Raw genomic sequence first — 27,610 nt, 5'->3', positions numbered from 1 at the left:
AGAAAAATTCTGTCATCCAAACCAGAAAAGGCAACAAGATAGGGAAAGAAGAGGCCACTCTCCACAAACTTGCAGCCCCTCCATGGAACACCCCACCACCTTCTTTTTTACCCCATGCACTCCAGCCACATTTCATGGGTCTCAGTAAGCTCAGATTTAGACTCACTGTTCCTTATCTTTAGAGCTCCAAAGCACAAAAAGAGGTTTTCTATACAATTCTTATTTTCTGCCCCAGAAATTCCAAGAGCAAGGATGTCCCAGAATGAGAATATGTAACAGGTTTTGAAAAATGATTTAAAGATCCCTCTGAGTAAGACTGAACCATACAATCCATACCTTATTCCTTAAAGCCTCCTTCCATATTTACTTTTATAATGGCAAAAAGCTGACTGCCAAATTAGGAAAGCCTTTGTTTTGAAGTCCAGTCAAGTGTTGGCCATTTAACAGGCATGGGAGAAATGCCCATTCGCTTGAAGGTAAGTGACTAAGGACACTAGAGTTGTTAACATTTAGATGAAGTAAATGGAAAATTGTTGTTGGTCAGTGTTCAGGTCTTGCAACCACCTAACCTCCAAGACTGTTGTGAATTAGATGTGTTAAGTGTGCATCTTGCTAGAATATGAGAGCACAAGAGGATTAAAAAAAATTAATTATAATTATTTATAAATACTGATTTCTTTGGTGGCAATTAATAAGAACATAGTATAGGCTTGGTATACATACCCTTCCAGCTCAATCTTTAGGCTCTAAGATGAGCTTTCACTATATCAGTCAAATGTCATTAAACCTTTTCTGCAGAATTTCTTCAGTATATCTTAATTTACTTCTGAGTTTTAAGGCCACTTCAAATTAAGAACAGCTGAATCCTGAGAAAGTGTTCTACATAGGAACTTAGTTAATCCACATTAAATGAATTCTGATTTATGTATCTGAATACACGCTGCTAACAGAATCAGCATTAGGAGGACACGTAGCAGTTGATTCAAACACATACCACTCTTTCAAACACATGTTAAACTGGGAACACGCATGCCATTGATTCTGGTATTCCACAGAACAGTACCTTAACCCTAAGATTCAGAGCTGCATGTCTGATTGCAAACTGTATTGAAAAGATCACCAAATATCCATAAATGTGCTAGGAACATAAGACTTCCTCAGGAAATGCTCCAACAGTCTACATTGAAATAAAACTAGATGAAAAATTCTGGATATGAGCTTTGAGATGATGAAGGATTGTCATCTTTAAATCTCATTCAAAAGTAAATTCCACTATTACAATGACTTGCAGATTAAAAACTTGTCTCTTTATAATATAGATCTGTGCTACCAAAAAAAAAAATTTCTAACATGGCTAACAAAAAAATAAACCTTTTTTTTATACTGAGTTCTGTAGATGATTACACTGTAGTATCACAACAGGACAACAGTGCTTCTTAACGCCAGTACAGAGACTCAAAGTGCAGGTAATGGATGCCTACAAAACCTTACAAACTGAACCTCATACCAGCATGCCAGCAGTAGAGCTTGCAGTCAGCACGGGCTCATTACTTCTCCCAGGTGCTGCTCTAACTCACTGACAGGACCTCCACATGAGATGCTCCCTCACAGAGGGATGCCCACCTCATCACACAGGACAGCCATCCTGATTACTGCACACAAGCTCATGGACCAAAAGCACACTTCTGCAGATAGCCTTGGATATTGGCGGGGGGAATGGGGGTGGTCTTTGAAGTACCTCCTCTCAATATCAATATGATATATCTAAAGCTTCAATCAACCTAGCAATAAAACTAAGTAGGGAATATTTTTACCTCTCCTTTGTAATACCTCCACTCTTAAGTTTCTGCATAGTATTTAGGGAATTTGGCAACACTTTTACTCACTCTAAAGAGAAACCTGGATTACTTCTTACTGACCACTAACGTGGTACAAAAATCTTTCTAAGAACACTAAGATAATTGCTCTCTTCAAGCATTTTTCCACAAGGACACTGGTACTGGTCTGTGGGTCACAGTCTTCCATTTCATTTTTTTGTGCTGTCCACCATGCAACAATCTTTGCTGCCTGAGTCTAATCCTGCAGTCACTGCACTGTTGAGCATACAGAAGCAGAGGGACTGTACAGCCTTCCACAGTCACTGGTAGTTAGCAACAGGTGTTTTTTATCTTCAGAAGGGTGTTCAGAGTATCCACGCCATATTTCATGCTCAGGCCCCACTAGTGTTAAACCTCTGCAAAAAACTAATTTCCAGTGCTTTCCAGAAATTGAAGTTAAACACCAAAACCCATAAGAATACAATGCCACAGGAAGAGTAGAAAAAGTATCCCATGGAGAACCAAAGAGAATTTTGGTGTCCTCATCTATGGAATGAGACCCTATTCTTGCACCTTAATACCCTGCATAGATGCAAAACACAAGTTCAACCAGTCTGTGGAAAGAGCAAATCAAAGGGTAGCTGGTTTAATGCACATCAGTGAAAATTCAAATACTGAATCCTTGCCACAGGACCCAGAACATGGAAATACTGTGTTATAGAGGTTGTAACATTCACATCACGTTAGCAAATTCTAGTGAACTAAGTGCACATATTTTATCATTTAACTCATCTCAGCTGACCAGCAGAAGAATGCACAGCTAAGAAGATTCAGCTGTGCAACCTGCTTCAACTTCATCTCTCTGGAGATTAGCTAGACTTTACTGGGAACAAAGCAAATGATCTGGCATGTTCTGCCTGGACAAAAGTTTCAAATGACATAAAAATACTGACTTTTAAGGACTGCCCAGAGGCAGGCATACCAGCTAAGTCCCTGCATTAAAGTAGGGCATGGAGCCTAGCAGCGGACTAATGACCAAGAGCACAACACCTGAGCCTGAAGTGTATTCAGTTCTTCCAGCCATGCTGGGACACAGCTGCAGTGACAATGTATGTCCCAGTCAGTGTCTGTTACAGACCAGGGAACAGGTTTGTTACTAGTCACCTCTGATTTTCATTCAGAGGCTGACATACTTGGTTCAGTGCTGACACAAGTTAACTAGGTTCACTTGAATTATTAATCCATCATAAAACACTCACCAAACTAATATCAGAGGCTGAGCATCCTTTCAGATGTTCTTCCAGCTCACAATAGGCAAGAACTAGGGATGTAAGCTAGGGATGCAGAGCACTGATTGGCCCAGCATTTCCAGCTTGGTTAGAAGTGAAGCCCCACTTTATCTCCACTTCAGATCAGTCTGGTAAGTTCAACATAGCTGGGGAAGACAACATGCCATTTACTACTGCAGTGCCAAAACTTTATTAGTTTCTAAGGATGGCTTTTATGTCTCACCTGCATAAAATTTTGAGCCAACAGCAGGTATCAGTGATCACTCCTGACACTCATCCAGAACTTCCTGAAGGAGAAATACTGCTTTCTGTCTAGAATAAGAAAAGCTGCAGAAATTCATCACCACAGCACTAGTTTTCCTGTGATATAAAGCCCCACAGTACAATACCCACCCACACAATTAAAACACAGATTCCACACACTTGTCCCATGGTCTGCCTTTGCAGAAGACTCCCTGCACATGACATTTTGCCCTGCTGCAGAAATCCTGAACAGCCTCCCAACCTACACAGCTGCAATTCCATCTGATTTTCTGAAATTCAGAAAATTACTCAAGAGAAAGGCTACAGGGCAACCTCTGAAAATGATGACAATGAAACACATCCTTTGGCCAACCCTTTCTCTCTAGCAGGGTGCTAGCTGCTATTTCAAAGTAGAATCGTTGTTGAAAAGTACATTAGCTGGTACACCAACAGTCTCCAGACTTAATCCCTCTTAAATAAATGTACTTTTACATCTGTAGATCTAGTGAGTAAAAAGCTCAAGTGGTAGAAAATCAGTTCCCCACCCCCATGCATGGTGTCAGTACTAAGTAAACACAAAATAGCCTTCAAAAGCAGCTTTCTGCAAACAATGCAGCTGTTTGCTTTCTTTGGGGAGGCAAAAACCCCTTTCCCCTAGAGAAAAAAAAAAATTAAATCACTATTTCAAGAGGGAACAAAGTGAACTTACCAAACTTTATGAGACTGGAACATTTCAGGGCTCTGGCAAGACACTATAGACAATTTAAACTAAGTCCTTGTCAGGAGAGCTAAAAAGCTTTCAGCAGTTGATGGAAGGCTCAGGGGCCTCCATGAATTAAGCCAGAAGCCCCTGTCCTCTCAGATTTTTCCTTATCACAGAAGCTACCACCACTAGCAACTCTCCACACAAGTGGCCATGAAGAATACCAATCCAACAGCTGCATCTAATGCCCTTATGAGCTACAAGAGCCTTTCCTTTCTCACAAGTAGACACAATTTAACACTTGATTTCTGCCCCAGACAAAAAAAAATGTGTATATCTGCTTTACTCCAATAGATCTTGTCTACACAAGTATTGAGTCAAATGAGACTCATTTTGGAAGAAAAGAAGCCACTAAAACATTGGATTTCCACAGAAATATTGCCCTCTTTATGAACACTGATAAATGTCTTGACATTTAATTTCTTTTAGGTAGTGTCAAGCTGCATTTTGTGAAGGAAACAATATCATGAGCCATGTGCAGATCCAGAGTCCCCCATCGATGCCTGTGCCATCAGCGGAGAGCAGATCCCTCTAAGCACTGTGCATAGGAAGGCAGGACAGAAGGGCCTGACTCATGAACTGACCTTCTCATCTGCACAAGACAAATCACCAGAGAACTAGTGGCCCGGATGGGCATTAGCATAACAGAGGTGCAAGTAAGCCTTAGAGTCCAGAACTAAATCCCCATTTCCCAAATCAAGGTCTAGTGTCTTGGCCATTTCTCTGCCAAAACACCAGGATTTCCCTTCCAGCACAGTAGCTGCAACTAGAAGAAAAAAAACCAGCATTGATCCCAATTATGTTAGGATTAGGCTAGATAAAGAGCAGCTGTGGGCAAGTACAAGCAATTTTTGTCCTGCTGCTAGAGACTTAATTAGACAAAGTCCCCAGCAGAAACAGGCAGTGCATACAGAACCAAAAGTAATGTCCATTCTGTGATGTAAAGTCACACTAAGCTTGCAAAACCCAAAGGAACAAATCTGACATTCCCATCTCTAAAACTTCAATGCAGTCAAAAAACTTATGATAGCTACAGGAGCACTAAGAAAGAGGGGAAATGCCACCCAAACAACGTTAACTTTATACAAATAACAGACTAATCTTTTAAAGTAATCTTTGAACCCAAAGAGTCTGAAATAGGTTACAAAAAGGTGCCATAAAAAGCATTAGCAGCACAGAGTTCAAGCAACTCACCTAAGGCCACAAGCAAGCAAAAGCAGAGATTAGAATGAAACCATCAGATCCCACACATCTGTCTCCTGGTTTAAGCACTGCCAGAGCCTGTAGCAGTCACAGCCAGTGCAGGATCAGCAGTGGAGGTGTGAGCTTTGGACCTACGGGCTCCTGCATGGGACACAGGATCGTTATCACTGGAGGCACAGACACTAAAAGCTGGTCTTTCATAACCTTCTCACAGAGGACATATCTCTCCCTTTTGCCAAATGAATATGGGACACAAAGTTTTCTATCCCATCTAAAGAATCCTTCAGTGAGAAGTGCTTTCCTCTGCAAAATCACCCAGATCATGTCACAAAGTTTACACCAACTCCTTGTTCCTAGTAAAGTGACTGGAGAGCTTCTGGGTCAGCAGACAGGAATTTGATTAGGGTGACAAACAACAATATCTTAGTGGCAGTTCTTGGCAAGATCCCCCACTGGTTTACTTCCCACACTGACTACCTGGCCTTTGGTTAGGTAGTAAACAAATTCTGATCTTGTTCCCCAGGCTTACTAATACTGAGGGCAACTAGTAAATGGCTTTCAACATGGCTATCCAGTTGAACTCATTTTCCCCCCTTGAGGAACATGTAAAATTTGTCAAAACCAGCATTGAAAGAACAATGCCAAAATATCAAGAAGCTGATGAAACAGTCTCATGGCATACCTCTAGCAATCTGCCACCTCTGGCAGGACCCTTAAGGCAGAATGCACACCAAAAAAAAATTTCACATTGTTACTTAAGGGAGCTCCAACCTCACAGAACATTGGACACAACCAATGGAAAAGGACTACTTACAGCACAAGCCAATAATAAAATATTTATTCACAACCTGCTCCAACTGCTTCTATGAAAACAACTATTGACAGAACCCAAGCCCAGTATTAGGTCCTACTAGCTGCACTAGGTACTACACAGATAAGCAAGCCTGGATCTTGCTCTGACATGACTTGGGCTCAACACAAAGTCATGTTAGGAGCAGAAATCTTGCTTCCCAATTCTTTAGCAAAATGGCAAGGGGCTTCTAAAGTTATTTAGAACAAGAACTGAGCAAATGAGTATTTTGTAAGTCAGCATATTATGTGCTGAGCTCTTCTGAATGCTCCACTATGAACAGATGAACAGACAATCATTTTGAAAGACCTGGCCCAAAATTAATACCATGAGCACTGACAGTCCTGGTCCTAAACTGTTCAGAGAATCTAACTTGTCTCTCCTGTCAAAGCCAAACTCCTAGCATGTGCTTCTGAAGCACTGGTGGGCCTATCCTAAACAATCAGAAAAAAACCACATGGGACAGTTCCTCACACAGGAAAGCACTAGCTTACAAACTGCTCCATAATAAAGACTGGACTACATTTTTCAGAGTAAAACATTTACACAGATGCACATTTTGAAAAATGGCTGCTGTTCTACAACCTTCCCTTGTAACACAACATGCCAAGTAATTTTGAAAAATCTGTCACAGGTCAGCACTATCTGCCTAGCAGAACGACCACAACAACTGGTTCTCATTACTTCCAGCATGCTTATAGAGGGCTCACTGAGGAACAAGCACAACTCCAGTGCAATGGATGAAGTCGAGTTTGTAAGCATCATAGCTGGACTTACCGTAAGGAATGCACATGCAAGGGACAGTGGCATGCAGTTGGGCAAGAGGATTGCTAAAGTGTAAAGTATAACACACAAGATGAAATGCAGCCATCTATTTCACAAAAAACCAGCTGCCGCTGGAAGGTTGTGAAATACATGAAGCATTTCAGCTTCCAACATTACATTGACTGTCCCCTACTTTCCCCATGTTAAAAAAAAAAGGCAAGAATATAGTCCATTCTTGGGCAAAAACAAACACAAAATGTGATTTGCTTTATCACGGCCAATGTCCAAAAATCCATAGTCCATATTAGTAGATGATTTTTTTTTTTTGGCTCTCAAAGAATGGCTCTTTTCTAGTGGCATGTAGAAATAATAGAACATCCTGCTAAAATAATAATTGCGACATTTGAGCTCAATTCATGCCATTAAGCTTTGATCTCTGAGCAAGTATAGTATCGTCAGCACACAGTTTGCAAAAAGCTGTGCTACAACAACCCCAGTTACTTTTTCCAGCTTTTGACACATCCTGTTGAAAGATAATGTAACTGCAACTGGGAAAAAAGGGGTAAAGAATTTCAAATTGCAAAAGGTACTTCTCTGCTTGGCAGCAACCACAAAGCTAAGGAAGACACAACCTTCCCAAGAAAGCAGCTTTTCCCAAAAGAAATCCACATGTTCAGACAATGTTAAGTTCAAGCACCACCCCTTCCACAGGACATCCTGGTCACTGAATCATTTACATTAATCAGCCAGATACTGGTTTTAAAAAGTGAAGCACTGACAGGTGCTCTGTGATCTTACCACAGAGTAACTGAAGCATCTGGCATATTTCTATCTTCTACTGAGCAAAGTTATGAAGTCTGGTGCCTTTGTCATTACATTCATAAGGACTTTTTTGGAAAGGAGTGACCTCCTACTTCTTTCTTTTGGAACATGCTGTTTATCTTGGAACAAGATGAGGACACCAACAGTGTTCAGTACAAGATCAAACTGAATTTTGAGCGCATCCCTGCCCTCTAATATGAAAAGAAACTGTAGTGTTATTTTTCTCTCCATCTTTGCCATTTGGGAACCTGACGCCATAAACCAGTACATGCTTTCAGTAACAGAGCAGAACGCAACATAGTTTACAGCGCATAGAACATCACAGTGGTGCCTTTGAGATTCAGAGGCATAAAGGATAAACGGTCTGTTATGCTTGATATCTACACAACTGCACCAATATCTGCAGCACAGCTATAAGTAACAGCAAATGAAATTAAATAAATATCCCTGAAACATGCAGAAAAACATCAGCCAAGAAAAAGTCTCTAGCACAATGAAAGGAAATGACATTGACGAAAGAAAGCAATAAACTGGCAAAGCCAGTATTTAGCAGCCATTGTCAGCTTGAGCAGTGCTGGAGTCTGTAAAGCCTACAAGAAGACCTCGGCTCCCACAGGGCTACCATCCAACTGCACTGATACAGAAGATGGTAATCCACTAACGTGATAAAGAGATGCCCAGGTACTTTCGAAATCAGTGAGTGTCAACAATGAAGAGGAATGAATTTCTGATCAACCTTGGCAACCCATACAGACCTCAATAACCACTTATCACTAAAGTTATTCATAGAAGAATATGAAAATAGCTGGCACACGTGACAAGGTAGCCTGCATACCTGCTGAGTCAGGTGTGGCACAGGGCAGTTAGCTTGGAGCCCTGCCAGAAGGTGCGTGCCAATCTTCCCTTTTTGTCTGATCCACACAGCAAACACTTGATACTCACGCCTTCTATTCTTCAGCTCCAGCTGCACCCCTGCCACTGAAGCTTCAATCCTTAGGGTCAGCATGGCAGTAAAAGCCACGCAAAGCAGGCTGTATGCCTAATTCAACATCATGCACAGACGCATACGGGAAAGAAGGATGACAGAATTTGTTCAAGTCCTAAGCTACACCTCACAATTTGGAAGTATTTTCAGGACAGAGCTGCTTTAGCTTGCTCCTAAAGTTTCAGAGTTGAAAAACTGTGGTCAACTAAATTTCAACTAAATTACGCCAAACAGTAGGCAAGTGCAGAAGTAGAATGAAGTAGGAAAAGCAATAAGCTTACAAAAAAGCAAGGTGAGCAAAAAGAAATTCTGCAAGTGTTTTACGGATATAGGATCCAAACCATAAATTTTTTACATTAGGTTTAGAATATCCCTAATGGTGTTGAGAAAGATCCACTGGAGCCGAAGCATACTGCAACAGACAATCCCATTTTGCAGCTATATCTGGTTTTGTATAGAAACATAATTGGGAAGATAGATGTAGAGATGAATAGTAAGACTACATGACAAAAACGGGGAATGCAGCTCTGAGAGACATGGCTGGCAATCAGGAGAATAAAAAAATATCTGGGAAAAACAAAATCTGTAGAAATATGAAGACTGATGGTGGACAGGCAATTGCATTAGTTTGCCAAAAGCAAGAAGCAAGTCCAGGTCTCTCCAAACATGGTAGAAAAACTCTTATTGCTTACTTTAACATGAATATTTAAATATACATTTAGAGAGATGGGAAACAAAGCAGTAAGAACTGCTACTCTGATTTAATAGGGTAAAGAATAATTAAAATATCTAAAATACCTTAAACAACTAAAACATTTTTCCTATTGGCAGAATAAAAATACAAACGCAGAATCCATTCATTCACTTTATTAGATAAGAACATTGCATTCAGAGGAAGAGTAGATTTTAAACTTTGGCACCTGTACTAGTACCACAATTGAAAATATCCATGGATCTGCACTCAGAAAAGCTCAGTTCTGCTTTACTGTTTGGTGAGGAGAGTTCTTGGGTTTTTTAAACCATTCAAGTTTGGTCCTAACTGTTTTTATTGGCAGTCATAGCCAAACTCTCGTTGCAGGAACATAATTAAAAGAGCAGGAAGAGAAAAAATGCCACCAATAGACCTCCAGAATATCAATATATTCCTCATGAATATAGTTCTCAAAGAACATATATGATCATTTGCTGGTTTCTTTTTAAGGCACAAAAATTCAACTGTAAAAACAGGCATATCTCTAAAAACGTTGGACTTAAACCGGGTTGCTGGCACTAGCAACACAGCCCAAAGTCTTTAAAAAGAGACATGGGTGTTACCTGTTGAATGTGAGAAAAAACACACTTTGACTTCTACCATAATGAGTAAAAACTTTGGTCATGCCATCACTAGAACAATGGTGAAAGTAGATAAGAGGAAACATTCAAGTCATCACAAGAAGGGCAGAGGTGCTGGGATCCAAGTTTTCCTGGTCCCTAATCTTGCTCTTGACACCTACATCACCAAGACTGCTGCTCCAAGACCTTCCATATGGTTTGACTTTGACCTTTACTAATCTAACAGGTACTATGCCAATGCATATGAACTGCATGCCTTGCTTCCTTGCTCCCAGGAACAACCACTCATCTGGAACCAGGTTTTTTCAGAGAGCCAAGCAAATAAAGTGCTAACAGGTTTTGGCCACCTGTCTTCCACACAACCCTGCCTGCTTTTTGCTAAAAAGGAAACCAGATCCCCAGAATGATCTCTGAACTGTGTGGTAAAAGGCTCTGACTTTGTTCTTTCACAGAGAAAAACCTTGCTATCTAGCCCAAGCCAGAGCAGTCTTAGGAGAGCTCTTTGCTCTCCTTTTTCTGTTCAACTCCAATTGCTCGCTAACAAAGTCAGCCAATCTCACTGCATTAAGCAGAGCTCTGCTAAGCAACACTCCTCCAGAAAAACAGAAGAGAAAAAAGGTCAGCTTGTATGTGGATACTTAAGTCATTCAAGCTGACATGCATTTTTATTACCTATGATCAAGCTTGTTTTGCTAATAACCCACAAAGATCTGAGTGCTCCCTTTTTTTTTTGCACAGCGCTTGCCTGCTGTGTTAGGAAAGCTGCATCAACAGTTTTCCATCCTACTCTGTCTCTCTTGATCCTTGAAGTAAGCAAAAATTCCTTTCCTCCCCATCAAAAATGCCAAAAAAAAGGACAGAACTAGTGCTTTGCTGCCACATATTTCAAAGAAAGGGAACAGGGTACTTCAGATATGCCAATAATTAGTCTTAGTCACCATATTTCTTCTGAATTATCAGTATTACTTTTGTGTAACCAACACAAGACAGACATGCAGCTACAGAATGAGACATTTTAACTTTTAGGGTTTTATGTGGCTGATTGTCTTTTAAACACTAGAAAAAGTCTTACCATGGTATCTTTTATCTATACTCTTACTATCAGTAACTGCCAATGTGCATGCTCATCAGCTACACTAAAAAAGTCTCAAGCATTCAGAACTCAAATCCTTAGCTGGCATAAATATGAGATAATCTTAGAGTGAGTGAATTTCTGCCATGCCAGACCTGAAGAAAGCAGGCAGAGTCCCTAGCAGCCTCAGATAATCAAGGAAAATATACCCTGTATATAAAATGTGTTTTACTAAACATAGTAAACTCTGACTCTAGCTCCTCTCACAGGAGTCATCAAGAATAACCAGCAAAAGAGAAACATGATGATGTTTTGTCAGCCATGGCCTCTGGACTTATTTCAGGATTTGGTGTGTTGCCCAGCCTAGAAGACCTACATAAACGCTGAGGGTGCCTGCTTCAAGGTTACTCAAACAAAGTGGTAGTTTGGGTGTCTCTTTGCTCCCTTCTGTCATTATCTTTGTGCTGGCACCAGTGCTTACAAAGCCATGAGAAGACTCTGAATGCAGGATGCTGGGGTGAAAAAAAGAAAAAAAAACAACCACCAAACCACCAAGCAAAAAGAGTTTGTTTTCAATTACTCACCCAGGGTTGGTGAAGTCCTGTGCCTGCACAAAGGATGAAACAGACAGGGAGCTAAAAGAATAGGCAGACCAGGGGAAATGAAGCAGGTCCATTACTAGCAACCTTCAATTACTCTGGATTACAGTTCTGGAAAAACCACACCCTAAGAAATACTGTGCCTGCATGGTGCAATGCACTTAATAAACACTAGCAGAACTGATTGTATTTGGCCACAGATGGATGAGTTCAGTACCTTCCTCCTTCTGCTCTGTCTTCATGAGTCTAACTCTGCCAGGTGAACTCACTGGTGAGAAAACCACCTTGCAGAGATGTAGACAAGGGAAGACTTCCTTTCTGAAATGTGTGTATTACACTTGATTAACAGGTGAGAATGTTTCAACACAGAATCCGCATAGAAGAGCCGCTGCCACTTTGTTTAACACATGAAGGCATACTCCTGAACCACAGACTACTTCATCCTTGTATAGAGAGGGAGAAGTACAGCCTAAGGAAGGGTAGAGAAAAGGCTGCTCCTGGAACAAAGGCCAAAGTAATTTTACTGGCCTTTTATTCCGCTAACAGCATTTCATCTTCAATAGTTCAGCACCAGGAGCTACTCTTCATATACATGGTGATGATATATACCAAATTTGGTGCCAGATCAAGTAAATCTCTGATCACACTGATACAGCACTGAGTGATACTTGGGTTTGGAAAAAATGCAGCATTACAAAAAAGGCTTGCTAGCAGCTGCCTATGTCACACTGATTTATAAATGTGCCTCAGCCTCAGTGCATGAAGAGCCCATTAAGAAACTTTCAACATACTTGCTTGCACTACTATGCTACTCTATTCATAGGAAATTTGGAACCAATATCCAAAAGATTACCATGACTCCTGGAAACACTACAGTCTTGCATATAGCTGCACCCAAGGTGTTTATGTCACATGACTATCATACAGCTACATGTCCTTCTGCAGCAGCTTAGCCGGCGAAAGTCATTGTGAACAGTTTTGGGCTAGCTCCTGGATTATTACACTCTAATGCCAAATTACAGCAAATTTTAATTGCTTGCAGTCCAGAGCTCCCTCAGAACACCAACAATGAGCAAAAAAATATTATTTTATTATTTAGTGCCAAATATTCTCAAGAAGTTCAATTCAAATTCTACTATGCAACACTTGTGTTCCATGCTACCAAACTTATAGCTCCATCTTTTTTTGTTAAGCGTTGACTTCTAATTTTTATCATAATCAGCCCTACTAAATGATGATTACAAGAAACAAGGTGCTTCATGTCATGAGTAAAGGCATAAAGCTCCTGCCCATACCAAATACAGACTGTGTCACACAACTCACTCTTACACAAATTAGAATTCAAATATGCACAATGGCAACCCACCAACACCATTTTTATCTGTTACATCAGTAAAACACTGCAGAGTCCCAGGTACTACCCATTTAGCTTAATATCCTACTGTGTCATCACAGAATCATGCACTGATTTGTGTGACAGGAAAGTGCCAGTATAACTTGCCATTCCCACTTGTTATGGAGTTAAGCTGTGCCACAAGCACCAAGCACAAAAAGCATTTGCACTGAATGTTTACTACCATGACCCCCTTTCAAAACTGAGCAAGACTGTTCCCTTACAATAGCCTTTCGACAGCAGGCTTGACCATCTGTTGTTAATGGAACATCCCCAAGACATGGCTGTCCTCTGCAGTACAAGGACCAATTGATTTTCAAAGGTGAAAATAAATTTTAATGCATTAACCCATATGGTACAGTTCATTTTAGGCTTTAATTTAGAAAATGTTTTCTTCCCTCTGGCTTCAGCGAGGTCTATTCCAATACACTTGAAATCAGGTTTGATCCTTTAAGCATGTTTTTGTACACTTTAGAATCTCCCAGGCCAACAGCTTGGGGGAATGGGGGCACCTCTGGATAAAACTAGGGAAAAATGGGGTTTAAAAAGAACTTTTAATTTAGATGCGAGTATCTTTCCAAGCATGTTTAAACCATCTGGGCTGCTGTGCAAGTTGTGTGTTGTAACAACAGCCTGATGACAGGCTGCAGTGTAGCACTCCAGACTTCACAACAGTCTAGCACGCAGCAGCACGATTTGTTGCACAGAACTGAGCCTCCTGCCCATCACAAAGGCAGCCACACCGATTTTTTATTTTTACACTCCCCCCACATCCCAAGGCCCTCCCTTTATCCCACCCCCGTGACTTTACAGGATTCGCGTAGGAGCGAAGGGGATGAGAACCCTCCCGTTATCTTCCAGCACCCACCGGGGCTGAGAGGCAGCGGTAAGGTGAGCCACCCTCCGCAAGCTCCCAAGTCAGAGCCGCCTCGCTCAGGATAAGCTAAAATAAAGAAACTATTTATTTTTAAAATAAGCACACACCGCCGCGCCCCTCACACACACAAACACTATTAGCCCCACTCCGATGCCCTGCTACGCTGTAAACCATCCTCCGAGTCGCACTGCCGACAGGCTGGGCACACAGAGCTGCACCACGTCGGAAGACAAAAACCCCAAAGCAGTAAGAAAACAAACAAAGCCCCAAAACAACAACACCCAACTACCCCCACCACTCCTTTGCGTTTTCCCTCTCGCTGTGTGCCACCCGTTCCAGGCGGAGCGGGGACAAGTGGGAAGCCTCTCCGACAGCTGCCCGCGATGCGTCCCGTCCCCCCCGCCTACCTCCCAGCCCGGCCGGCAGCCGCCGTCGGTCCCGAGGGGAGCCGCCGCCTGCTCCACGCCGCTACCGGCTCCGCTGCCGGCCCCGCTGCCGCTGCCGGGCGCCCCCGCCCGCAGAGCCTCTTATAGGGCCCCCGAAGGGCCTGCCCGCCCCTTCACGGTCAGGGCCGGCCCAGTACGCTTTTCCCCTCCCTCTGGGGTCTTGTCGCCGTCGCCTTTTCTCTTTACGCTTTCCTTTCTTCGCTTTCTGTTCTCCTGTCCTCCGCACCACCCCCCCGCCACCTTCTTTTCTTTTTTTTCTTTTTCCTTTATTTTCCTTTTTAAATTTATTTTGTCTCGGCAGCGACTGCTATTGGGGGTGTGGGGAAGGGCGCGGCGATTTCCATGTGGGCGTGCACAATGCAGCCAAAAACAAAGTGCGAGGATGGGTATGTGCACCCCGGCCCCGCACGGCCGGACGGCGCTCCGTGCGCTACCCGCACCCGCTGCTTTTTGTGAAACTCCGCGCTCCCAGGGGCGTCGAGAAGCATCCCAGCCCCTCGCGCTGCCTCCCGCGCCGGCCCCCCGGGCTTCTCTTCTCGGGGACTGTGGGAAGAAAGAGCAGAATGCCGGGCACGGAGTTACCTGCGAGGTGAGTGTGCTCCAGCCGCCCACCTCTCCAGGCCTGCCCCGCTCCCCGCATCTCCTGAGCTGAGCCGGTACAAACTGGGCACGGATCCGTCCTCAGCTGTACACCTGCAGAGGTAGTGCGTGTACCAAGAGTGTTGGCCTGAAAGGAATCAATCAATAATAAACAGCTTCAGCAGGACCAGACGTCCTGTACTCCCTGTCACAGCAATAAAAAGACAAGGAACGGTGAAAGATAACACTTGGATAGTCACGAATAAAGATGAATTAATTTGTGTCAGTTGATGGAGAAATTTACAACTCTTCACAAACTTTATAAAAACAAATCCCAATTTATTTTTAATAGTTCAGGATAAGCAAACTGAATTGCTCCAAATACAAAATCCGTGAATGATAGTGTGTTTTATTCACCAGAGAATTGGCCTGATCTTAGCAATATTGTCTGATGGCTGAAGGTGCCCTCCAACATGGGGTCCTCCCTTAAAAACCACCCATCATGCAAACCCTTCCAAAATTTTTTGCTTGTTGCATGTCAGGAGCCCTGTAAAATCGTGCCATGCAATTTGTGGAAGTATAGCAGTGCATTTTCAAGGCATAAAAAGCTCTGTGAATGAAAACAAGTAATGCACAAAAGGCAGGCAACTCTGAATTATGGTTCCCTCTACAGACATAATGCACTGCCATTTCTCTTCTGCAGTGAAGTGGTTGATGTTATCATTCATGCTGTTAATGCTTTGCCTTATTGTGAGCAATCTGGATGACACATGGTTACTGAGGGAACTGTATCTTCAAGTTTCCTGGCTTTTATTTCCATGCTCAGACTACCACCATGGTATTTTTTCAAGTGGCACAGAAATACAAGCGCCTGAAAGCAAATTCCAGACAGCTCAGGCAGATTGTAATCTGACAAAATGCATGGGAGTATCATAGATAGAAGTGAATATTCAAATTAATGATGCAGACCCTTCTACACTGAATGAAAGACAACACATTCATTTTCACAGTGACCCTAGCTCCTTCTTTTTGTACCCATGTGTCAACATCTCACAAGTGGGCTAAGGGCTGGACAAATTAAAAAAGTTCCTAATTCTGACCATTCTGCAGTGTAACTGCTATATAATGTCACTGACTTCAACAGATTAATTCTGTTTTTACCTTCATCTGGTGGTGAAACTGAAATAAAAACAAGGTCTTTATTTAGTGTATAAATGCAGCTGTGTGTTTTTCACCATATGCTAGAGCTTTGCATTTTACACAGTTCCAAACGTTGCTGGATTGTAATTTTGAATTCTGCATAGATAGAGCACAGGGACAAAGAGCACATTTAGCTTACAATCAACAAAGTGTTATGCCTCATGCCACATAAAAAGGAATTTGAAAGAGAGGTTATATTGGATGTAATTTTAAAAAGAATTAATGATTTAACTTCAGTGGAAACAAAGCTATGTCAATACTGAAGAGCCAACAATTGCTCTGCTACTGATGTCTGTTTAAACCTAGGTTCCTCTAAGGAAAGTTGATTTTTTGCAACGCTGGATATTTAAATTCTGGGAATTGGTGCCAACTGTTAAAATATTTCAACAACATTTTCCAATAAGACAGCTAATATACAACTGTTCATGAGAAGTGAATGGATAATTTGACTTATTTTGTTCTGTCAAAATACCGTAGGATGGTGGGAAATCCTTGTCCACCACTGGATATAATTTCTCCAGTTTTGCTTCTCCTTGTGACATGGCAGTGATCTGAGGTCACTAAAGGACAAGCATTGGCAAATGATACAAGAAGGATGACAGGGGAAGGGGGCACAGCTAGATCCAATGAGTAGGCTGTACAAAGTCAATAGCTACCCTGCAAATAGTTTCTAAAAATAACTATTCTTACGTTGGAGTAGTTTGAAATCTAAGGCAGACGAGTACATGTGACTCCTATAGATTTCTTGAAGACGTTTGTGCCTCCCAACTCTTCTGTGCTCAGCAAATATTCTGGCTTCTTTCTCCTGTGGAAGGTATGATACGTCTTTGCAGATAAAGCAGTCTCACATGGAGCTTCCTTCTTAATTTAACTTATTGACGACTAACACAAAATTTTAACTATTGATTCAGATACAGAGAGGAAAAAGGTAGACATAAACAAACTCTTACGGAAAAACCTTTCTTTTTCCTTCCCAAGCTCAAGCACCGCTCCTACTCCCTTTCTGGTCTCACCATCCCTTGCTTTCAGTAGGTGTTACAATCAGTCTGTTTGCCCCAATCTTTCTGTGAAGCACTGGGCAATGTAGAGAGTTGGGGTCAGTGTTTAATGGTTCTTTCTGCTGTTGTTTGCTTCTTTCTCATTTTCCTCCACTGCTTCTTGCCTTACTATTCCACCGTATCACAGTGAATCCTCCATGTGCCACAGTTCCCTACAGGGTGTCCCTTCTTTGACATGGAGTGGCTCCTTCAAAGGCCATGTCTCTTCCTTCAATGTGTCTCCTCCACTTCCTCCATCTCAAAGATGTCCTCACATTTTCTCCAGTGTGTCCTGTCCTAGGGGCTCCCCTTTTTATAAATATGTTTGAGCATAAGTGCCATGCGCTGCTTTCACTTAGGCGAGGTTTTGGCATGCAGTGGGTTGTTTCCATCCCCTTCAGACTGGCTGACAGCAGCTGTAACTGGCACAGAGGAGTTCATGGCCTCTTCCCTTGCAGCTTCCAATACTAAAAGCCTGCCAGTTATGCCCAGTTTGCAGTTAACATAACATGCACTTTCAGGTAAGACCTCATCATTTGTCTTTTTCCAAAAGCTAGCCCTCTCCTTGAACCCATTCCCTCATTACATTGCCTTTGGACAAGCAGCTTACAGTAGGGCTCAAGGCTGGGTGAAAGGGAGGGCTGCAAACCTGCAGAGGGACTATTAGCTGCACCAGTTACTGAGAGGTCAGAGGACATGTAAATTGCTGTTCATGGAAAAGACATTATGTAGTGGAATGAAGGGGTGGAACTGAAAATAGGAAAACACGCTGTGTTCTCACAGGAGGAAGTGAGGAGGAAGTTGTTTCTTTGTACTTGTAACTTCTACAAGGCAAAACACACCATTGTTAACTTTGAAAGATTGATGTTTCCTTATGTCAGGATACTACAGAAGACTGTGGGCTTAGACAAGCATACCAAGAAATGTGTAGCCTAAATGTCTATAAACCAAAGGTTTTTATGACAGGTTTCAGCAATAAAGAAAGCCACAGTTTAATACACCTTTAGTTGTCAGCTCTTAAGATATTTCATCTGGAAATCCAAGCTCTTTTTAGCCCTGGATAATCTAGTTTGGACTAAATTCAAGAAGAGGAAAGATAGCAGATCAGCAATACTGCCATTTAAAAAAAATTACTTTTCAAATTACTTTGGTCACCTCTTTTTTTTTTTACTCAGCATTCTTGTTACAGAAACATAGCTTCAAGATTCCTCACTCTTGGGACACACACTGAAGATTATTCTGTATTTCAAGCATCTGTTCTGTCTTGGTTTACTTTCCCTTGATTTGAAAATCTGAGTCATAGAATGGTGACAGCTTTTGTAAGGTCTTCTTAGAAAGAGCTTCCTAACTTCTAGAAAGAAGTAATTGCATTGTTATTACTTTATAGCAAACTAAGCTCTCCCTGAACATCCTAGCTTTGATTTATATTACCTAGCATGGGAGTGTTAGTCACTCCAGCTTGGTTTATGGCCCAGTGAGTACAAATGACTACAACATGCTGTTTACTGCAACCTTCCACGCATGCTTTTCTTCCCATCCTATTTACAGAAGAAAGTAGGTAAGAGAGTTGCTGTTTAGTTACTGCACCTGCAAAGAAACAGAAGGTTTAAATACATCCTCTGCTATGCCCTGCAGTGGGGAAGCTTTGAAGTGCTTATCTGTGCCATGCAAAGTAGTGAATCTGGGAAGTTACTGCCTCCCAATCAAAGAATATTGCAGGCCTGTCCCAGTGCCTGACAGGGACAAAAGAGCTTGTGCTCATCCTCTCCATCTTTCAAGATAAACATAGACTTCAAACTGGCAGCAGTCATTAATAAGATGGTTCTAAATCCTTTAAATAAAATATAAATATATTGTAGCTCAGATATGAGCAAGCCTCAGTTTAAGCAATTACTAGAAACACTTCTTGATGTTATCTTGTGTTTAAGAAGAGTGATTTAAAAGCCATTTCTCATGTGGGTTAGGTGCCAGATGACTGACGTTGTTTTGAGAAGAGAGACCATCATCACAAGCATTACCTTGTAATTTGTCACATACACTTAACATTAATATGAGTAAAATTACAACTGCAGTTAGCTATATAAAGTAGGGTGCTGTGAAGCTCACTGTTAACAAAATTACCGCTTTTTAGATGTAAAATATACATGCAGCTAAATACTTAGGTGGTAAAAATTCTTTGACTTTGACAGAAAAAAACTGATTTTCCCAACCATGAACCTAACCTATAGTTTGAGGTGCAAGGAAAATATAAGAGTTGCCAGTTAAAATACTGGAAGTTTATGTAAGGTAGCAATTTTAATTTGATATAAAGTTTTTGCTTTTCTCAGATTCTCCAGGTGTTTGCTTCCTAATGTCCTGCAGCAGGAAAGAATTTTTAATGTTTCACCCTTTCTCTGTGCAATTATCTGTAGCCCAGAATAGGACTTCTGTGCAAATATTACAGAGTGCATTACATACGCATTGCCAGACAAGGATATTGGGATAGTCTGGCCTGTGTGAGCCAGGGTTTCTGTGCCAGCCATGGGACTGAATGGATAGCTATGTAGAATGTTAAAGTTCAGTGTGAAATGGTTCAAAAATTCAGTTCCTTATCTCCCATTATAAATTTATATGCTAATAACATCCCCAGTGCATGAAACAAGGAACAAAAATTTCATCACAAAACAGAAATGAAGCCTAGTAGACATAGAACGTGATCAAATGGAAAGAAAGCCACATGAAAGGATGCAATATGTTTTCATCCAACTTCAGTTTAAGTACTGATGGGTGAATCTTCATGATCATCCAGGATATGAACTTCACCAAATAAAGTCCCTAAGGTATGAATTAAAATGGTCAATTACCAAAACTTCCTTGAGGTCAGCCAAATATTACGCCACATCAGCTGCATTACTTTAGTTTCTTAAACTTAAAAAAAAAAAAAGCCTGTTTAAGGTCCTTTATCAATTGTTATGGAACTCAATGCAACTTTTTCCTGAATAAGGACTCCTACCATGAGTTTGTTAAAAGTTCCAGCCTTTTGTATAAACCACCTAGATTTGAGTAGCCCAATTAAGTCAGTGGAGATATGCACCTGGGATTTTGACTGCATGTTCTGGCTGTAGATTTAAATGGAGATAGTTAGTGATTAACAAAACTTCTTTCACCCACAGCTTTTGAACTGCAGACAGTAACATTCAGTGCAAATCTTAGTGGCAAGGGGATAAATTTTAAGAAGTGATGTTTTTCCTTCGCTAGATAATGACATTCCAGAAAGGAAGAAAATGCACCATCATGTGTTCAAAACCAGCCTGTGAACCAGAAGGAGAGACAGGACAGAACAGTCCCTAAGTGTACTGCTTGCTTCAGCCCCAGCATGACCACAGGCCATGAGGGAAAGTGTGCTATCCCTCACCTCTGGTCTTAGAAGTTACACTCAGCAAGCTGCCTTGGGGTGAATTTATGATGCTTGTATCCCCAAATCGTTTGTTGGTAGTTGAATATTGAGTTCTTTATTGAGTTCTTTAAGACTGGTTCCAGGAGTGCAGGGGGAGAGAAGAGGTGCAGAGTTGTTATCAAAGACTGCAGTTGCACTTGCTCCCCCACATCCTTCACACAGACTGTGTTGTCTGCAGTGGACGGCAGGACAGAGCTCTCCTTTGCTTTTGGTTAGTTTTTCTGGCTAGCTGAGGCAGAGAAGTTCCCTGGACTGTGTTTTCCCCTTTTTCCTGGAATTGTTCAAACCTGCTCTGGACTGAAAACCTAGGGGAGCACCAGGAGCCCACACCTGTGGCCCACCAGGCCAGGCCATTTCCCAGTGCTGGAGGATGAGAACAGCCTGAGTGAGCCCGGCTGCACTCACAAAAGGGACTCTTCTGAATTCTCCATCTCTTCGGAGCAGTGAGAGGTTTTGCTGCTTGGTATTGTTCAGTGTTGTGCTGGGAAGTGCTTTGCCTGTTAAATAGTTTTTTTCCACTTCTCTCTGAGGAAATATTTTTTCCCCAAATGCGTTGAGAGCCCCCATTCAGACATTCCCTCCCAGATTTGCCCCAAACCAGGACACAAGCCATCCTCATGACCTGGGAGGTTTTTACCTGGCCTCACTGCAATACACAGGCTAATGAGCCTCATGGCCTCCACACAAGCAAAGCTGTGGTTTTGGGCTGTCCAGCAGCTTCCCCAGCTCGCACTGTATCCCGCTGGGGGCCGGAGGACTGCCTTCTGACAGCATCCCACACAACTGCAGAGTTGGGCTGGAAGGCCCCACTGGTTGTCATCTAGTCCAACCATCCTTGTCCCAGCAGGGTCTCCTTGAGCTTGTCATTCAGAAATGTCTCCAGATGGCTTCTGAATACCTCCATTAAAGGACTCTGCACTGTCTGTGCAGCCTGTGCCCATGTTCAAAAAAAGGAAGGATAAAGGCCTCTGGTCTAGCATAAACTAAAGTTCTGTCAATGAAGGAGTCACCCTTTCTTGCTGTTGTCAAAACCATATCCTCCTCCCATCTCCTTGCCTCTACTGAGCTCATTAGTACTCCGCATTACTGAGCTTTTCTGCATCCATGCATACAAGCAAGGACTTGCTTTCCAGGAGGCAGGAAACACCTTTATGCTTCCTTTATATAGAGAAAAGATTGAGGTATTGCTTCTGTTTTCTTTTTACACTTGGAGAAAGATGGTCTGAAAGTGAGCTTTAGGGGTATTCTTCAAAGTTTCCTCAAACATCAAGAAAAATCCATAATACAGAATGAAGAATCTCTGTTCAAACACAGTATTTTTTCATGAGCTGCTTAGAAGTACCAGTTGAATTACACATTTAGAGACCTTCAGTCTGCTCTGTAAAACCTAGTTTGTTTTCCTCTACCTTGATTGCCCACATTGGGGTTTGCTTGGCACTGTTGTTGTACATAAAAAATCAGGCAGCTTTTGAGTTCTGCCAGCTGTTACATTTTGGCCCATTAAAATATCTGCACTTTCTGAATATTTCCAGCACTTTTATCAAGGCAGTCAGTTTGACCTCTACATTTTTTAGCTGCTTGCAGGCATCCAGAGCTGGATCTTGGGTGTAGACAGCTTGCTCTGGAGACATAGTCCTGTTCTTGGTTTCAGGATGAGCCAGTTCCTGCTTCTGGTCATTTTGTAATTATATGAAGAACAGGTATTTCACTCTCTCTCTGTTAACTATTGCTCTAGCATATGCAGCAAAAGGACAAAGTCAAATTTAATCTTCCCTAGTGCACCCTCACCCTTCCCATCCATTACTGCAGCATTTTGTGAGGTGGTTGGAGAGACTAAAGCTCTTGCTGCCTTTAACTTGCCCCCAGTGATGTTGCCAGAGTCTGTACAGCCACTAGTCAAGATAGCAACAAACTTCCAGGGGATTCAATGGACTCACAATCTATCATGCCTTTCCACATAGGCTCCAGTGCCTAAGCTATGCCCTTTTCAACCTTGGTTAGTTTCCCTCTTTATACCATGACATGCCCAAGTGAGACATTGTCTTGTGATTGTCCAAACTCACTGACTTCAGCATCCAGATGCTGCCTCTCCTTCCGAAGATGTTCTTTTTGTTTCTCTCCACCTTAGAAGACCTTCTGACTTCGGTGCTTCTGCTTCAGCATATTCCCACCTGTGCCTGTTTAGAGAAGGACAAAACAATCAACCTCCTTTTCTCTGTCCTTGTGTCTTTACACAGTCATTCTCTGCTGCTGCACATGCTCCTGGATATGCTAGACAGACCTTCCACAAAAAGTAATAATCCTGAGGCTTCTTATTTCTTCTATTAGCTGTTTCCTCCATTTTTAAGCATTAGAGTATCACTCATAATTGTACAGGATTTAGCTATCTTTACTGATTCTACTACCTTAAAAGGAAAAAAAATACTCTCGTCTTTTTTTCTCCCAAGTCAGGATCTACTAGATCAGGGCTCTCCCAAAAGCTATTAAAATACTTTCTCTTTCTTGAGAAAAGCAATGTCTTCAGCATTATGCCTATCAGAATTACAGAGCAATGAGATACCTGTCTGTTTTTCTTGATAGCTTTTCTTATTGCACATTCAGGGAAGAATTTTATTACAATTGCTGTATTCTGTGATCTCTGTCCAGATTTCTCCCTGAGCTGCTTATCAGTACTGACATTTATATCTTTCTAAAAGTGTTTATGATCAGGGACAACCTGAGATTGTCAGGACTGAGATTTCCAGGACTTCTCTTTAGTGGTGGGTAATCTACTGACCGAGCATAGCCTGTCCAGAAAAAGATCTTCAGCGAAAATTATTCCTAGGAATCAGCCCAAAACTATTAGTTTTCAAAAGAGATATATAAAGAAATTGAAGGCATGAGAAAACTGGGTATGTCATGTTAAAAGGAAGGGATACATACAGAAAGGCCATACAGAAAGATGCAAAACAGGTTTTATTTGTATTGTATCATATAAGGCTCTCCCAAGATTAGCCATAAGATAAACATGCATTCTAGGTTTCAGCATATTTTAAATCAATATTTTAAATCAATAAAGTATTACCAGGACAAATTTTTAGAATCCAAGTGCCAGTAACAGTGTTACCTGATAAGAAGCTATGATCAAGATAACTATATATGAAACCTATACAATCCCATTTCTTTAAAAGCATCTTTTTCCATTAGTACCCTTAAAACCGTATGTCATATTTTGCTAATCTTAGAGAGATAGGGAGTTAATATAGCTTTGTATAGCTTTCAATATAATATCAGTGTTCATACACATATTTAAGATATGGTTGCAATCACTTTTAGAAATGAATTAGTTGGACTTTATGCCTCTTCTATTCCTGCAGGATTCTATCCCTCTAAACACACACTCGTCAGAATAAATGAGTGTTACTTCAGTAGTTTAACTTCAGATACAGATTTTTTTCATAGAATATATTTTATGTTGAATCAGGCCCAACTGGTTATTATTAATTTTATTTTCCCCATTACATTACTACTTTTTTTGTCATAAGCAAACAAGAAACTGTGTGCATTCTACAGAAAGGTTCTCATTTGCAATAAATGCTTGTCATCCACAAACTTCTTCTGCAGAAGTTCAGATGCTTCTTCAGATTCAACCCACTACTCATTTGGCTAAATGTGTTTCTCTCAGGATAGAAAGATTCTATGCAGTTCACCCACATGTTCTGCAGTCCCTTTAGCACACAGAGATAAAACAGTTCGCTGACTCTGAAAAGTAAACTAAGGCTGGATTTTAAATGCTGCCAAGTGATTTTAGTCCTCAATTATGCAATTGTCCAAATTCTTGCCACTTCAAAAAATCCATTCAGAGTTACAGGCTCAGAATTTCACTCTTGATCTCCAAGATCGTTTTGGAAATGTTTGAGTTTGGACATTTGGGTTTCAATTCCCTGTGTTGTTTTTGGTTCCAGTTAAAGATTTTATGAGCCTCTCACAGATGAGTACCTTTGAAGCTACCAACAATCACTAGAATTTCTTCAGGACACTAGAGTTACAGCTCTGGAACCACAATGTCTCACCTGCTTTTGGCTTCTACACATTGTACTCAATAATTAGGGTACCATTCAAAGGTAATATTAATGATCCCTTTATGTATGTTTCGGTATGCATTATAAATAACTCTCTGATAGCAGAGAGCTTATGCAATATTCTTCCCTGTGCAATTACATTTTAGACATAAGAGCACATAACACTGCATAATAATACTGTGCCCTGAATAGATTTCTGTATATAAGATCATATATGATGACCTTATATACAGTGTGATTTGTAGGACATTACAGCTCAGAAATATCAGGCTGCATGGATAGAACAAAGGTTGTGGAAATACCTGGGGACAGGTTTTGCTGTCCCACAAACTAGCCTCTAAAAATGGAAAATGGCTTTTCCAGCAAAGTAAAAATGAAAAAAAAAAAAAAAAAAGAATGAAAATTTGCTGTCTATGGAATAAAAAAAAATAAAAATTCTTACCCTAAACTCAGGTATAAAAGGACTCCATCTTCTCCACCTTCTTTATTCTTTCCTTCCACTGCCCTTGCTGCCATGGTTTCAATGGAATTTAAAACAAACAAGAAAATCTAGGAAGAGCTAGAAAGACTATGAGACAGCAAATGGAAAATGCATCAAGAAGCACAAACTCTTCATTTTTGTATCAGGCACAGATCAGAGCTTTCAGAGAATAAATACTGATGTGTTTTATCAGTTCTGTCTAATTAGCTTTAATTAGCTTGTTCTTCATTAGCTTGTTGTTTATGGACACATAGAAACAGCAGTGATTGGTGGATGCAGTGTGACCCTGCCTACACAACGAAAAGCTCCTTCCAGGGGGCGGGAGGGTGGAAAGAAAACCACATTATTTTTTTCAAGGGTTTATTTGGGTCATATTTCAAGAACTGAGCATTCTCTATGCATTCAGCAGTCCCAGTGCAGGTATGTCCCTGAAGGCTACAGTTGGATTATAGCCTTTCTTACAGACTACTGTTCTTGCAGCCTACCACAGAATGATGGTAAGAAGCAGGAATCTACCTTGATTTACACCATTACCTTTATTTTGGTGTATCTTTTATTCCCTCAGTGTGTCAACCCATGACAATTTTTCACCCTGTACTCTGAGGAAATTTGGCTAACTATTCTATTAGGAAAAGTTTATGTTTTGTTGATCCTACTTTGGAAGAACATGGTGGAAAAAAATTGCTTCTTAAGGGATCTTCCCACTCTATCTTTCCATGTTACTATCCCTGCAAAGGAGCAGAGCATAACTATAAAGTACACCTGCATGCTGCTATATCACAATCACACTCAGCTGCACAAGCTGCCATAAGGGAGCTGGAGGAGGTGTTGGACCGAAAATGGCATCATGGTTTCCTGTTCTCACAGGAAAGTATACACTAAAAAAATCCAAGTATGCTGTAACTGCTTGGAGGGGGAATTACCAGTCAGGAGTTTTATGTCACTGCCCCCTTTTTCACACTATCTACAACCTTGAGAATGTCAGAATAAATCGACTTCTTACTGTCACTGGTATCAAAGCTTTATGCAAGCCACTGTGTTTCAGGTTAAAATTTTCCAGCAGTACAGGAGTTACTGGCTCCCCCACCAAATAGAACTAATTCTGGACACTTGAATGATCCAGTGCTGTACACAGATGCTCTCCCTGTTTTGACAGTTAACCTGCCATGCACAAAAAGCCAGTTTGATGTATGGAATTCATCTGTTTGTTATTAGCAAGTAACAGAAAATAAATATACCTCTTTGTCACTTAAATTCCACATTTTTTGGCCACTTAAAATTCTAGAGAGTATCCTCACTGACCAATTTTCTGGCATGTGTCTAAGATTTGAGAACATGTAGTCTTGGATGCCTAAATTCTTCGCTGAGGAAAACTGGTGAAGAAAAAGTATAAAAACCAGCAGCTGACTCTAAGATTAGTTCACTTGGTTAGAGCAGGGTGTAGTGGTAGTAACAAAAAGATTTGTGGTTCCAATCCCCATATGGGCCATTTGCTTGGAAGAATTGGGCTTGCTGATCCTTGTGGGTCCCTTCCTTTCCAACTCAGAATCTTTTGTCAAGCAAACTCTAGTTTTTAACCCGTGTCTTCAAATATCAATAGTAATATACATTGCACTAAACTACATATTCCCTTACACACTCTGAATTATCATAACTGCATGCAAATCCTGCATACACTTATTTTACCTGTATTTTACTGGGAATCTCAAAACCCTGGTTCTTCCAGCTTTTTGTTCCTGGGACTGATTTGCAGACATCCAGTTTTTGTATTTGCATCTTTTCCCTTACAGTCCCTGGCACTTCCTAGGTGACTGGAAGCTGCCAGCAGCTAAGCTCTGACTTGCTGTTTGTATTCTGTGGAGTTTTGGCAGCAGTAGTGTACAGAGCAGATGGCAGGCTTTTCTCCTTTCTTTAAGATGCACCGACTAACTTGGAGCTCTTGATGGCCATGAAGCAGAGGCTGAATGCAACCATTATAGGAGAAGGGAGATGCAAAGCAACACACAAATGACCACATTTTTGACACTTCACAAATCATTGTCACTCGCCTCTGAGTCAAGTTCCTCCCTGCTACTCTGGATAAGAGAAGTAATTCTCTGATAGCGGTGAAGGCTAGCTACAGAAAAAGTCAAGTTTTGCTCAGCTCTGTATAAACACAAAATAAAGGAGAGGACAAAAAATCAGCCTTTATCTTTCCTACAAAACCAAGTTCAAGTTCAGTTGCTAAACCACTGGTAAACTTCATTTCAGCCTTTTATATATTCATGCATCAAAATTACAGTATTTTCTTGTAATTGGAAGTAACAGTTTCATCAGCTCCAATACTACTACTGATCTATATGGGTCTACATTGGAGAACC

The 27,610-nt window shown here is 41.2% G+C and overlaps 1 protein-coding gene and 1 long non-coding RNA gene across 3 annotated transcripts in view; both read right to left on the bottom strand.

Annotated features, from left to right (window-relative positions):
• ABCA1 (ATP binding cassette subfamily A member 1) overlaps window positions 1-14,503 on the bottom strand; it is a 90,777-nt gene extending 76,274 nt beyond the window's left edge. For both annotated transcript variants that reach the window (XM_033085254.1, XM_033085255.1), the window contains exon 1: window positions 14,418-14,503. The gene's annotated coding sequence lies outside the window, so the exon portion shown is untranslated. The remainder of the gene's footprint in view (window positions 1-14,417) is intronic.
• Window positions 14,504-15,402: 899 nt separating this feature from the next.
• Window positions 15,403-25,434, bottom strand: LOC117011120. The gene is made up of 3 exons (XR_004420863.1): window positions 25,212-25,434; window positions 22,776-22,885; window positions 15,403-17,040 (listed from the first exon to the last, which is right to left on the bottom strand). It is a non-coding gene; the product is annotated as an uncharacterized LOC117011120 (long non-coding RNA).
• Between the last annotated feature and the right edge of the window lie 2,176 nt (window positions 25,435-27,610).

The sequence above is a fragment of the Catharus ustulatus genome, chromosome Z (genome assembly GCF_009819885.2).
Source record: "Catharus ustulatus isolate bCatUst1 chromosome Z, bCatUst1.pri.v2, whole genome shotgun sequence".
NCBI lineage: Eukaryota > Metazoa > Chordata > Aves > Passeriformes > Turdidae > Catharus > Catharus ustulatus.
The sequence above is the reverse complement of the archived record's forward strand: the minus strand, read 5'-3'. Positions and strand labels throughout refer to the sequence as shown.